This window comes from Oncorhynchus kisutch, linkage group LG23 (assembly GCF_002021735.2).
Source record: "Oncorhynchus kisutch isolate 150728-3 linkage group LG23, Okis_V2, whole genome shotgun sequence".
NCBI lineage: Eukaryota > Metazoa > Chordata > Actinopteri > Salmoniformes > Salmonidae > Oncorhynchus > Oncorhynchus kisutch.
This window is the reverse complement of record NC_034196.2, coordinates 5014957-5030058: the sequence shown is the minus strand read 5'-3', so window position 1 is coordinate 5030058 and position 15102 is coordinate 5014957.

Sequence of the window (15102 nt, the reverse complement as noted above, 5' to 3'; positions counted from 1 at the left end):
GGACCCAAGCTTAGGAAAATATGCAAATATGCAAATATCGGTACATTTCACTGCCCTTATGCCTAAAAAAAAAAGCTATATAGACAACATAAAAATAACAATGAAATACCCATAAATATATTTTCATGTTCATTTTTCCCCAGTAAAAACACTCTTACATACAGTTGAAGTCGAAAGTTTACATACACCTTAGCCAAATACAATAAAACTAAAATAAGTTTTTCACAATTCCTGACATTTAATCATAGTAAAAATTCCCTGTCTTAGGTCAGTTAGGATCACCACTTTATTTTAAGAATGTGAAATGTCAGAATAATAGAGAGAGAATCTGTCACGCCCTGGTCTTAGTATTTTGTGTTTTCTTTATTATTTTGGTCAGGCCAGGGTGTGACATGGGTATTTATTGTGGTGTTGTTTTGTCTTGGTTTTTTTGTAGTTTATGGGATTGTGGTGTAGTATAGTTGTCTAGGTAAGTCTATGGTTGCCTAGAGTGGTTCTCAATCAGAGGCAGGTGTTTATCGTTGTCTCTGATTGGGAACCATATTTAGGCAGCCATATTCTTTGAGTGTTTCGTGGGTGATTGTTCCTGTCTCTGTGTTTGTTTGCACCAGAATAGGCTGTTTAGGTTTTTCACTTATTGTTTTGTATTGTTCGTGTTTATCTTTTATTAAAGATGTATCGAAATAACCACGCTGCATTTTGGTCCTCTCCTTCGACACAAGAAAACCTTAACAGAATCATTTATTTCAGCTTTTATTTCTTTCATCACATTCTCAGTGGGGCAGGGCTTTGATGGCCACTCCAATACCTTGACTTTGTTGTCCTTCAGCCATTTTGCCACAACTTTGGAAGTATGCTTGGGGTCATTGTCCATTTGAAAGACCCATTTGCGACTGAGCTTTAACTTCCTGAGTGATGTCTTGAGATGTTGCTTCAATATATCCACATAATTTTCTTTCCTCATGATGCCATCTATTTTGTGAAGTGCACCTGTCCCTCCTGCAGCAAAGCACCCCCACAACATGATGCTGCCACCCCCGTGCTTCACGGTTGGGATGGTGTTCTTCGGCTTGCAAGCCTCCCCCTTTTTCCTCCAAACATAACGATGGTCATTATGACCAAACAGTTCTTTTTTTGTTTCATCAGACTAGAGGAAATTTCTCCAAAAAGTACGATCTTTGACCCCATGTGCAGTTGCAAACCGTAGTCTGGCTTTTTATGCCGGTTTTGTTGCAGTGGCTTCTTCCTTGCTGAGCGGCCTTTCAGGTTATGTTGATATAGGACTTGTTTTACTGTGGATATAGATACTTTTGTACCGGTTTCCTCCAGCATCTTCACAAGGTCCTTTGCTGTTGTTCTGGGATTGATTTGCACTTTTCTCACCAAAGTACATTCATCTCTAGGAGACAGAACATGTCTCCTTCTTGAGCGGTATGACGGCTGCGTGGTCCCATGGTGTTTATACTTACGTACTATTGTTTGTAAAGATGAACATGGTACCTTCAGGCACTTGGAAATTGCTCCCAAGGATGAACCAGACTTGTGGAGGTCTACATTTCTTTTTCTGAGGTCTTTGCTGATTTCTTTTGATTTTCCCATGATGTCAAGCAAAGAGGCACTGAGATTGAAGGTAGGCCTTGAAATACATCCACAGGTACACCTCCAATTGACTCAAATGATGTCAATTAGCCTGTCAGAAGCTTCTAAAGCCATGACATAATTTTCTGGAATTTTCCAAGCTGTTTAAAGGCACAGTCAACTTAGGGTATGTAAACTTCTGACCCACTGGAATTGTGATTAAGTGAAATAATCTGTCTGCAAACAATTGTTGGACAAATGACTTGTGTCATGCACAAAGTAGATGTCCTAACCGACTTGCCAAAACTATATTTTGTTAACAAGAAATTTGTGGAGTAATTGAAAAACTAGGTTTAATGACTCCAACATAAGTGTATGTAAACTTCTGACTTCAACTGTACCTGTCTAGGTTGGAACTGTTTCTGTTAAAATACAATAAATAATTTTAATTCTGAATAATTGAATTCTGAACTGGAATGAACGGATGGATCCCATCACACCGATCTATAACAGAACACACAGGCCTTTTGATCGTGCAACACTCAGTAACAGTACAAAATGTATCTGGCCTACTGTACATCTTACTGTAGAAATGATTGTTGATAGAAGGTCTAGGTTGTAACTGTTGCTCTTTATAAGGGGTGCGTAACTGCTGGTAGAGAAGTCAGACACAGGAGAGCAGAACTGGGTAATAACCGGAGCAGTTTAATATTCAAAATCACCGGCATCCAGAATAACAACGTATGGGTACGAAACCCGTCGCACACCAGACAGCAATGTGCACAAGCACTTACAACAAACCATTCTGCACAAAGACACGGCCCCCCCGTGACAGTTAAATACACAACACGCAATGAGGGAATGAAAACCAGGTGTGTGGGAAAACAAGACAAAACAAATGGAAAATGAAAAATGGATCGGCGATGGCTAGAAGACCGGTGACGTCGACCGCCGAACACCGCCCTAACAAGGAGAGGAACCGACTTCGGCAGAAGTCGTGACACTCTTAAAATACATGTTCTATTTTGAACTGGAATAAACTAGTTGATGACCTAACACAGAACACACACATACGCACAGTACTTTTATTTTATTTATTTATTTATTTCACCTTTATTTAACCAGGTAGTCCTAATGAGAGGCGTGTGGCTGGTTGAAGTTTTCAACAAGCATGTCTATTCTTAGCTCAGTTCTTGACAGTACAACACTGAGGTTATGCTCAGCATTGACGCTGTTTCTGTACTTGAGAACCCTGAATTGCATAGGTACAGTGGGGCAAAAAAGTATTTAGTCAGCCACCAATTGTGCAAGTTCTCCCACTTAAAAAGATGAGAGAGGCCTGTAATTTTCATCATAGGTACACTTCAACTATGACAGACAAAATGAGGAAAAGAAATCCAGAAAATCACATTGTAGGACTTTTAATGAATTTATTTGGAAATTATGGCGGAAAATAAGTATTTGGTCAATAACAAAAGTGAATACTTTGTTATATACCCTTTGTTGGCAATGACAGAGGTCAAACGTTTTCTGTCTTCACAAGGTTTTCACACACTGTTGCTGGTATTTTGGCCCATTCCTCCATGCAGATCTCCTCTAGAGCAGTGATGTTTTGGGGCTATTGCTGGGCAACACGGACTTTCAACTCCCTCCAAAGATTTTCTATGGGGTTGAGATCTGGAGACTGGCTAGGCCACTCCAGGACCTTGAAATGCTTCTTACGAAGCCACTCCTTCGTTGCCCGGGCTGTGTGTTTGGGATCATTGTCATGCTGAAAGACCCAGCCACGTTTCATCTTCAATGCCCTTGCTGATGGAAGGAGGTTTTCACTCAAAATCTCACGATACATGGCCCCATTCATTCTTTCCTTTACACGGATCAGTCGTCCTGGTCCCTTTGCAGAAAAACAGCCCCAAAGCATGATGTTTCCACCCCCATGCTTCACAGTAGGTATGGTGCAACTCAGCAATCTTTGTCCTCCAAACACATCTGACCATATGACATTCTCCCAATCTTCATTCTGGATCATCCAAATGCTCTCTAGCAAACTTCAGACGGGCCTGGACATGTACTGGCTTAAGCAGGGGGACATGTCTGGCACTGCAGGATTTGAGTCCCTGGTAGCGTAGTGTGTTACTGATGATAGGCTTTGTTACTTTGGTCCCAGCTCTCTGCAGGTCATTCACTAGGTCCCTCCGTGTGGTTCTGGGATTTTTGCTCACCGTTCTTGTGATAATTTTGACCCCACTGGGTGAGATCTTGCGTGGAGCCCCAGTTCGAGGGAGATTATCAGTGGTCTTGTATGTCTTCCATTTCCTAATAATCTTCCCAGCCTGGTGCAGGTCTACAATTTTGTTTCTGGTGTCCTTTGACAGCTCTTTGGTCTTGGCCATAGTGGAGTTTGGAGTGTGACTGTTTGAGGTTGTGGACTGGTGTCTTTTATACTGATAACACGTTCAAACAGGTGACATTAATACAGGTAGCGAGTGGAGGACAGAGGAGCCTCTTAAAGAAGAAATTACAGGTCTGTGAGAGCCAGAAATCTTGCTTGTTTGTTGGTGACCAAATACTTCTTATCCTCCAATGTGATTTTCTGGAGAAAAAAATTATCATATTGTCTGTCATAGTTGAAGTGTACCTGTGATAAAAATGTACAGGCCTCTCTCACCTTTTTAAGTGGGAGAACCTGCACAATTGGTGGCTGACTAAATACTTTTTTGCCCCACTGTATGTGGCGCCAAACTGGATCAGAACATCTACTGCTTTCTCAGTCAGGCAGAAGACCGCTTCCTGCTGCAGATGAGCAACCCAGAACTATGTGAGTGTTTGTCTCAAAAAGCATCTTGCTTCAATCAGTTTATTCCAGTTCAGAATAAAAAATATTACTTGTAACAGCAACCGTTCCAACCTAGACCTGTTTTCAACAATCATTTCTACATTAAAATGTACAGTAGGCCTGATAATTCTTCATCTGTACTGTTTCTTAGGGTTGTTAGTTAGCTTGCTTCGGCTAACGTTAGCTATTAGCTGTGTACAAGGCCAGGGGATTGTTTGAAAGAGAAACTCACATCTACTACCATGAGAGTTAGTTAGTACTCCCTTATTTCTGCTTATCATCACCTGTTATAAACGACAACAATGCCTTGCTATCTGACTGACTTTTCCACTGTCGAAGCACTGTTTCCTGAAGCATTCTGCCCTGTTCTCAAAGAACTCCCTGGGTTTACCATCATGCTGTGAATGTTTGGTCAGGATGTGTCGTTTTATTAATTCGTTAGTTTGGAGAGACTCACTACTAAGCACTTCCACACACAAAACACATTGTGGTCGCTCCTCGTTATTTCTCAAAGTTTGTATGAAAGAGACAAAAAGTAATCACCGTATTTGAGTTTCATGACGATTGAGCTCAGTTAGAACTTGTAGCTAGCATGAGTCCGTTTCGTGACAGCGGTGAGTGATGGTGAGTGGGAATAACAAGTCAATGGCTTGAACGACAGCGCTGCAGCGTGTGGGTCGCGGAGTGATCTTCAAGAAAACTGCAGATAAAAAGATCTGGCAAACAGCGAAGCACACGGGCATCTCCCACTCGCACTGCTGCCGAAGGAGCAGAGACCGCTGATAAGCAGAGAGTGCAGTGAACCGAGATTGCAGTTGCACTTGGCCAAATCAACCCACCATTAACAGGTCCACTCTGGGTCGCGACCCATACTTTAAGAAACGCTGGTCTACTTTATTTTGTGTGTGAGAAAGAGTTGGAGTGTGTGTGTGTGTGTGTGTGTGTGTGTGTGTGTGTGTGTGTGTGTGTGTGTGTGTGAGAGAGAGAGAGAAAGAGAGAGATTCAAATACCAGTGATACCAGTATACTGTAGATTGGATTCCATTTTAAAGCTGACCTTTACCACAGTCTTTCAAACCCAGAGATCATTGCCTTCTCAACTCTGACTGCAGCAGTTTGTGAAACAACCAATGTGACAGCCATTACATAGGGGGAAATGGATGGCTATCTTTAACAGTTTCTGTGAGATGAATGCAGTGATGGGAAGGCAATGTTAGCTTAGATCAGATAATTGTTTCAGTCTGCCTGCCTTTGGTCTCTGTATATATCTGTGCCAGACCACAATGATAACTAAGTTTCCCAAGGTGGGTTAGTCATGGAAATCATCTGTGATTCCTTCAGTAACATGAAAGAGGACTGAGGACTCCCTTCCAGGCATGGGTTGAGCTGTACAGTTCTTACCCTAAATGAGTAATATCCATACTGTATGGCGTTCAGGTTTCACTTCTGCTCTGGTGAGCTATACAGTGACCTATTTATCATTTCAGATATGTGTAGAATTTAACCTTGACGTGCCCATATCATTTCATCTCTGATATCTTTCCGCTCCCTGAATTCCATGGAGGGGATAGGTGGTCGAGTTAGGTTCACAGTCCGCCACTCCCTAACTCACTTTCCACCACTGCTCGGAGTGTGTCCCAAATGGGACCCTATTTCCTTTTATAGTGCACTACTTTTGAGCAGGACCTACAGAGGATAGGGTGCCATTTTGAATGCGGCACTCTGGCCCTGCCATGCCCATCCCAATCTATATTTTCAAAGCACAATTAAGTCGAGTGCATGCATCAGATGTCTGCCCTGGCCTTTTTTTGTTTGTTTGTTGGCGCGGTGAGACGGGCTGCGTCACAAGTACCACCCGATTCCCCTCATAGTGCACTACTTTTGATCAGATTCCTATGTGCTGTGGTCAAAAGTAGTGCACTATGTAGGGGAAAGGGTGCCCTTTGGGATGCAAGCCGCGGTGAAGATGGTCAGTGAGATAAACATCAGCTCGCCTGCCTAGCCCCAGTCCTAGACCAAACGCACAGCGTTGCAGAACTGAGGTTCCCACGAGCCGTAGAGTGAGAGTGGGGAAGTGAAAACAAGAGCGGCAGGAACTGGAACACCGTGAGAGTGAGAAGAGAGAGAGAGAGGGGGGAGGAAGAGAGAGATAGGGAGAGGGGGGAGGAAGGAAGAGAGAGAGAGAGAGAGGGGGGGGGGGGGAGGAAGAGAGAGATAGGGAGAGGGGGAGGAAGGAAGAGAGAGAGAGAGAGAGAGAGAAAGGGAGAAAGGGAATTAATGGCGATTGGAGAACTCTGTGCTATGAGCTTTGATCTACAAAGGGGGGGGGAACAGGCTGAGAAAAAAAGTGCAAAAAAAGAAGAATGTGAGAGAGGGAGACACGTTTTAAGTTACCCTTCTCTAGGTGGGTGTCTGTTTCTGTGTGTCAGAGTCTGGACACACACACACACACACACTTTTTCACAGTGTGACAATTTCCAGGAATTTCTCCTCTGTGTGTGTGTTTCTCAGAGTTCCGTCTTTATTAATGCTGAGGCGGTAGTCCTATCTGGACTTCTGTTTTCTCAGAATCTGTCTGGTGTGGAAAAACAGGGCTAGGATCAGTGTTCTGTCTCTGCGGTCAGGGGGGAGGTTGTTAGAGGGGGAGAGACATTCCTCAGACACGCCAAGACATTCCGAGGGAAACCATCCTAAATATTTCCCACTGTGTGTGGCGAAGGGTCCATGTCTCCTGTTACAGACCGGGCTCGGAGCGAAGCCACAACACACATGCACAAACACACACACACAATGACTGACAGGCTGTCTGGGAACTGAGAAAAGCCTGGGGCACCACAGATGATTGATGTGTCTCTGGCTGGTGTGTGTGAAAGTCGATCGAGAGAGAGAGCGAGAGAGAGTGAGAGACAGAGAAAGTGTGTGAAAGTCAAGAGAGAGAAGGACAGAGAGTGTGTCTGGACGGTGTGTTTGTGTGAGTGTGTGAAAGACCTTGTGTGTGAGTCAGTGGGAAAATCAAGAGGTGTGTGTGAGAGAGAGAGAGTTTGTGTCTCCGATAATCTATGTGTCCCTGCTTCTAGTGTGTGTGGCAAAGGAGTGTGGAAAACCCCTTAGTGCGACAAGCTAAAGTTATTGAACCTGTGCAGCTTATCATCAGGGTCTCCGCTGTCCCATGATTCAAGTAGATTCTCATGACTGTCTATCCTATAAGACAGTAGGCTGATGTTGATATCCTGATGTCTGTCAGCAAGCCTCTGGCCTGAAAGGAACCCTATCTTGTCTGTTTTCTGCGAGGACAGACCCTGAGGGGTGGCTTGCTCAAGGTCACTTCATTAAAGTTCCGGGGGATCATTTTCGAGTTAATAATCTGGACGCCGCTTCCTGTTCACACCCCTCCTCGCCCTCTCCCCTACCCTCTATCCTCCCCAAACTGGATCCTCCAGCTCCTTCTCTCTCTCTGTCTCCCTCTGTCCCTCCGATTCAGATTAGCCGTGGCGAGGAATCCCCGAGCACCCGGCTGCTGGAATGTCCTGTTTGTCTTGCTCTGTTCGTGCTTTTGTACGATGTGTTTTGATTGGCTGGCTGGCATTTGTGTGTCTGTGTGTGACTGCCAGCCTGCCTGCGAAAGGGCCTGGGCTGGCTGGTTTGATGTGTTCCATTGTCTGGGAGCCAAGCTGCTTCCTGCCCCTGATTTCTCCGATATATGAGAGAGAGAGAGCGAGAGAGAGAAGCGAGAAAGAGATTTTCATATTGTAAATATCCAAAATAAGCCTTGGCAATATGTACAGTGTTACGTCATGCCAATAAAGCGAATTGAATTGAATTGAGAGAGAGAAAGAGAGAGAGAGAGAGAGAGAGAGAGAGAGAGAGAGAGAGATGAGGAAGGAGGACACATTCAATGGGGCTTTTATTCCAAACACCAATACAATGAAGTAGTACGTAATTTCCCCCATACTACATCCCACCCCCCCACCCACCCCCCACACGCACACATCTTTTATCTTATTTTCAGTGTTCCACCGGTTGAGGATTCATTTTTAGACTGGTCCCTCCTCGCTAATCTACACTGTGTGTTCTGATTTACTGTTCTGTGTCTGTGTGTTCCTAGTGTTCTGTGTTGTAGTCACATTGTAGTGTATTCACTAGACGGGATGTTGTATGGTCTAACAATTTCAAAATGGCAAAGGTCTCACTGAGGGGCCAGTACGAGGCCAGTAGAGATTGAGACAGAGGGAGACACATAGCAAACAAGAATGCATGAGTTAGATGGGAAATGGATAGAGGGTGAAAAATAATGAGGGACTACAAGCAAGAGTGGGTTAGAGAGAGAACATGAAGGAGAGAATATGAGGGATAGAGAACTAGACCTGGCTCTTCTTCCACCTTTACACTGGTCAGAAGGACAGAAAGAGAGACCACACACAATAATGGGTGACATGGAGAGAGACAGAGAGGGAGAAAATATGAGAGCGAGGGCGAGAGAGCTAGACCTGGCTCTTCTTCCTAGACTTGGCTCTTCTTCCTAGACCTGGCTCTTCTTCCTAGACTTGGCTCTTCTTCCTAGACCTGGCTCTTCTTCCTAGACTTGGCTCTTCTTCCTAGACCTGGCTCTTCTTCCTAGACCTGGCTCTTCTTCCTAGACCTGGCTCTTCTTCCTAGACTTGGCTCTTCTTCCTAGACCTGGCTCTTCTTCCTAGACCTGGCTCTTCTTGCTTTTCTCCTCAACTGGTGGTTGAGGGTTTTGACAGAGCAGAGCAGAGCAGAGAGAGCATTCCTTCTGTGTGGTGATGTCATGAGAACTGGCCCTGGGCAGACAGAGCTGTTTATGTTCTCCGGTGTAGAAACCGCTCTGGAGGGGAGGGGAGAGAGGGATGGGGGTTGATGAGGGGCGCGAGAGGGTCCGCTTTTTTGCGCCCGCCACACAGGGAGAGCAGAGCAGTGTGTGTGTGTGTGTGTGCAGAAGGAACACCATGATCACTTCCACTCAGACAGTAATGTCGTCTATGCTAGCCAGTTGTGCGACTGAGTGTGTCTGACTGTGCGTGTGTATGTGACACACAATGACCAAACGCACAGTTTAACATCCTGCAAAATCCACCAACCAAGCCTTTAGAGATGCCTGGCATTCTTTACTATTGTTATAGTAATAATAATAATATGCCACTTACACTGTATCCAAACTATCCAAAGCTCCTCACACTTCAGCGAGTGCATCCATTTTTCTGTGTATGTACAGTATATGATCCCTGCCGGAATCTAACCCACAACCATGGCGTTGCCAGCAACATGGTCCTACCGACTGAATCACACAGGACGATAAAGACTGCTGCCATTTATATGATAACATGGCTATATAATGATAATGATAACATGGCTACATACACTGAGTGTATAAAACATTAGGAACACCTTTCTGATATTGAGTTGCACCCCCTTTTGCCCTCAGGACAGCCTCAATTTGTGCGGGCATGGACTCCGCAAGATGCCGAAAGCGTTCCACAGCGATGCTGGCCCATGTTGACTCCAATACTTCCCACAGTTGTGTCAAGTTGGTCTGATGTCCTTTGCGTGGTGGACCGTTCTTGCTACACACAGGAAACCGGTTGAAGTGGATTGAACAAGTAACCTGAATAATGTGTTGTGCTGTAGCTTTCACCTGGATTCACCTGGTCAGTCTATGTCATGGAAAGAGCAGGTGTTCATAATGTTTTGTACACTCAGCGTACGTGGGTAACAGCAGTGGTGTAAAGTACTTAAGTAAGAATACTTTAAGGTACTCGTTTTGTTGATTATCTGTACTTTACTTTACAACTGTGATTTTAACTACACTTACATTCCTAAAGAAAATGATGTACTTTTTACTCCATACATTTTCCCTGACACCCAAAAGTACTCGTTACATTTTGAATGCTTAGCAGCACAGGGAAATGGTCCAATTCGTGCACTTATCAAGAGAACATCCCTGGTCATCAATCTGCTGCCACTGATCTGGAGGACTCACTAAACAGAGAACATCCCTGGTCATCCCTACTGCCTCTGATCTGGAGGACACACTAAACAGAGAACATCCCTGGTCATCCCTACTGCCTCTGATCTGGAGGACTCACTAAACAGAGAACATCCCTGGTCATCCCTACTGCCTCTGATCTGGAGGACTCACTAAACAGAGAACATCCCTGGTCATCAATCTGCTGCCTCTGATCTGGAGGACTCACTAAACAGAGAACATCCCTGGTCATCCCTACTGCCTCTGATCTGGTGGACTCACTAAACAGAGAACATCCCTGGTCATCCCTACTGCCCCTGATCTGGAGGACTCACTAAACAGAGAACATCCCTGGTCATCAATCTGCTGCCTCTGATCTGGAGGACTCACTAAACAGAGAACATCCCTGGTCATCCCTACTGCCTCTGATCTGGAGGACTCACTAAACAGAGAACATCTCTGGTCATCAATCTGCTGCCTCTGATCTGGAGGACTCACTAAACAGAGAACATCCCTGGTCATCCCTACTGCCTCTGATCTGGTGGACTCACTAAACAGAGAACATCCCTGGTCATCCCTACTGCCTCTGATCTGGAGGACTCACTAAACAGAGAACATCCCTGGTCATCCCTACTGCCTCTGATCTGGAGGACTCACTAAACAGAGAACATCCCTGGTCATCCCTACTGCCTCTGATCTGGAGGACTCACTAAACAGAGAACATCCCTGGTCATCCCTACTGCCTCTGATCTGGTGGACTCACTAAACAGAGAACATCCCTGGTCATCCCTACTGCCTCTGATCTGGAGGACTCACTAAACAGAGAACATCCCTGGTCATCCCTACTGCCTCTGATCTGGAGGACTCACTAAACAGAGAACATCCCTGGTCATCCCTACTGCCTCTGATCTGGTGGACTCACTAAACAGAGAACATCCCTGGTCATCCCTACTGCCTCTGATCTGGAGGACTCACTAAACAGAGAACATCCCTGGTCATCCCTACTGCCTCTGATCTGGAGGACTCACTAAAGACACATGTTTTATTTGTGAATGAGTGTTGTCTGAGTGTTGGAGTGTGCCCTTGGCTGTACATACATTTTAAAGACAAGAACATTGAGCCATCTGGTTGGCTTGATATAAGGAATAAGAAGTGATTCATACTTTCACTTTGACTTTTGATACTTAAGTACATTACTGGGTGACTTTCACTTCATCTCCAGTCCTTTTCTATGAAGGTATCTTCACTGTTACTCAAGTATGACAATTGGGTACTTTTTCCAACACTGGGTAACAGTACAGAGTCGATAAGCAGGGGTACAAGGTAATTGAGGTAGAGCAGAGCAGTGTGTGTGTGCGTATGCGTGTGCGTGTGTGTGTGTGTGTGTGTGCGTGTGTGTGTGTACAATACCATATTTTGATGCGGGACTAAATTAAATGAAAAGTTCTACAAATTGGACTACTTCACTGTCAGTTTTGTTCTAGTTTGGTTGAGTACCAAACCATCAGAATGGAGAAAGCCCATCCAAATCACATTCAAATCAGAATATATTTGTTGCCAATTTATATGATCATGCAATAATCAGAAACAGAAAATACCCGTCAAATACTGCCATACCGTATTGATTTGTTTAAAATATCCTGATACGATATCTTGGCCATATCGCCCATATCGTGTGTGTTCTTTTTAATTCTAGAAACTAGGAAGAATTTTGTCCCGCTCGGTCTCAGTGGTCATGGCCACATGGTTTCCCTGGTGATGGTAAAACGCCTGTCTCTGGTCAGTGAATCATGCTGCACTGCTTTTCCCGCTTACTGAAACTCAGCTTTAGCAGAAGTGATACCAGATGCATTGTGCCTAGAAAGACACTTTCCCGTTACGGAGTTGTAGAAGTGGTGGGACTTTTCCGTAGAGGTGTGTCAGTGTGTGTGTGTGTGTGTGCGACCTTGCGTGGACATGTTTAGTCTCCTTGACTCAATGTTAAAGATGCATCTCAACTAGTGTGTCTAGTCATTTTGCTCTACTAGTTCACACCATGAGAAGTGAAATCGCTGAACTGCTCTTTCAACCTTACATCCCAGACAATGTAGGCTCTGTTTTTCATTCTTGATGGTTTATTATTGCTAGCTACCACTCTGGTACCCCCCTATATAGCATGTTTTTCTGAACTGTGTGAATGTGTTAGGTCTCCCGCTCTTGTCCCCTGTGCTCTGATCTCTAGCTCCATGGTCTATGGTAATATATCTTGTATAAACATGACACAGGCATTTGAAGAAGTTGCTCTTAGGTCATAGTGTAAGAGGGGCATTAAGAGAAGATGTGGATGTCTCACACACACACAGACACAGACACAGACACACACACAGACACACAGACACACACAGACACACACACACACACAGTGCAGGGGAATGTTAGTTGCGCAAGCAGCACCAGGGTTTAGACTCCAGGCTGATCCCTGAGGAGACCCCCAGCACAGACCGACTCTGGAGTGTGTGAACCAGCACGTGTGTGTGTGTGAGTGTGAGTGTGTGTGTGTGTGTACGTGCGTGTGTCAGAATGACTAGAAATATTGTGTTTTTGACATATTGCTGTTTGTGTAAATACGTTTGGCTGTGTGTTCCCTTGTGTGTGACTTTTTGTAAGTGATCACTGTGATATATTGTTGGTCCATGTGTGTGTGGGCCTCTATGTGGGTGTGTGTGTGTCCATGTGTATGAATGTGCGTCTGCTTGTGCAGGCTAACGTGCGAGCGTGCGTTTGTCCGAGTGCTCGTACGTGTGCGTGCTGGACTGGAGGTCAGCTTCAGCCTGAGCCTGGCAGCATTTCCTCCAGTCGTCCACTCAGACCTTCCATCCAGCCTGCAAATGCTGCCTGCGTGATGTTATCAGGGTTGGGAGTCTGTTTGCTTTGGGAGTGCTGGGCAGTCCGGGGTGGGAAGGGTCGAAACGAGACACCCCCAGGGGATGGCCGAGGTAGAAGGCCCAGGAGGTCAAAAGAGTTTGGCCTGGGAAAGGGCTGCTGGGAGAGAGAGAGAGACCCGGACCAGTACGGATAGACACGGACTAGATAAAAATGGAATGGAAAAAATAGTCAGCCAGGCCGGTTGGGTCGGTCAGTGTAAAAAAGAAAAGATGATGTGCTGCTTGCGTCTTCGTCGTTCCCCCCCCCCCCCCCCCTCTCCTCACAACAAAAGCAGTTTTCTCACAGGAACAGAAACTGTAGGCTACGTCAGCAGCTTAACTCTTGTGGCGTAGTAGAAAGACAAAGGAGGAGTCCCGCACCTCCAGCACACGTGTGGGGTCGATGGGGGTGGATTGAGGGCCTGGCAGTGGCAGTACGGTATGTGTAAATATGGTCATTTGACAGACGGTTTTATCCAGAGCTGTCTCGTTCAGTATGGCCCATGCATGAATCCAACCCACAAATCTGGTGTTGCGCCACTATACCGCCTAACACCCACAGAGACTATATAAGCCGTGCTTGTTGTTATTGCTACCTGAATTAACTTTATCAGAAGCTATAGCTTATGCATAGGCCACAGCTAGCTACTGTGGTGTGGGACTAAGGGACCCCATTCATCTCCATTGTAATGGGAATAGACAGGCCTGACCTCTGCTTCCCAAGCTAGTTAATTTATATAGTCCACTGGTATGTATGTAGTGTGGGTGCTACCAGAGGCTAGCTAGCTACTCTATAGTGCTAGCTGTGGTGTGGGACTGGGGGACCCCATGATTCCCATCCCAATTCTAATGAGGTAGGACAGCCCTGGACCAGGCCTCTTGGTCGTCTGCTGCTTCCCAGAGGCAGTGTGTCTGCGTGATCACCGGGGTGATAAGGATTTGACTGATTGGAATCGAAGCGTTAGCTCAATTGATGTGAGAGATTACAGTGTCTGTTGGGGTGAGATGAGGGTCGAGGTGATTGGACACCTGTGTACCTGTCCCTCTATTGTCCCTAGCATTTCGAAGCAAACAGCTGGAGGCAGGGCTTTCTCCTATAGAGCTCAATTTTCATGGAATGGTATGCCTATCCATGTGAGAGACGCAGACTCGGTCACAGTAAGTCCATCTCTCCCAAGATGGCGTAGCAGTAAGTCGTCCTATCGTGTCCCTTGTATATATCGTTTCTTTTTCGTTGTTTACATATTTTTCTTCGCATATCTCTTTAAAAACATTTTGCTAAACCTAAGCTTCCAAATACTCTCCTGCAACCCGCCTCACCCAATGTAGCTATTTTTCCTAAAGTATTTATATTTACTTCGGAACCCCTCAACTGAAGCTAGCCAGCTAACTACCAGCTATGCTAGCGGTCTTCAGCTAACCGGTCATCAGCCAACCTTTAGCTCGGAAAGCTCTCGCCAGTTCGAACAACGCGACTCTAACCAGAGCTTAACGGACCTATTTATTTTTCATCCCCGGATTCATCCCCGGATTCCCACCGCAAACGGAACATTTTTCAGCTGGATCTTCACAACTAGCTATCTAGCTAAACCGCAACCCCGGATGATTACTCCTGGCTAGCGTTTCCACCCACTTAGCTTGAAGCTAGCCCGGCCAGCGCACCTGTGCTACCACCGTAGCATACTCCTGGGCTACAATACCCGGGCCCACGACCGGTCTATCGATGTCACCGCATGAAGAGGAATAAACAGACTCACCCCATCGCGACGTGCCCCAAAGGCTAACTCTCTAGCCCTCGCTATC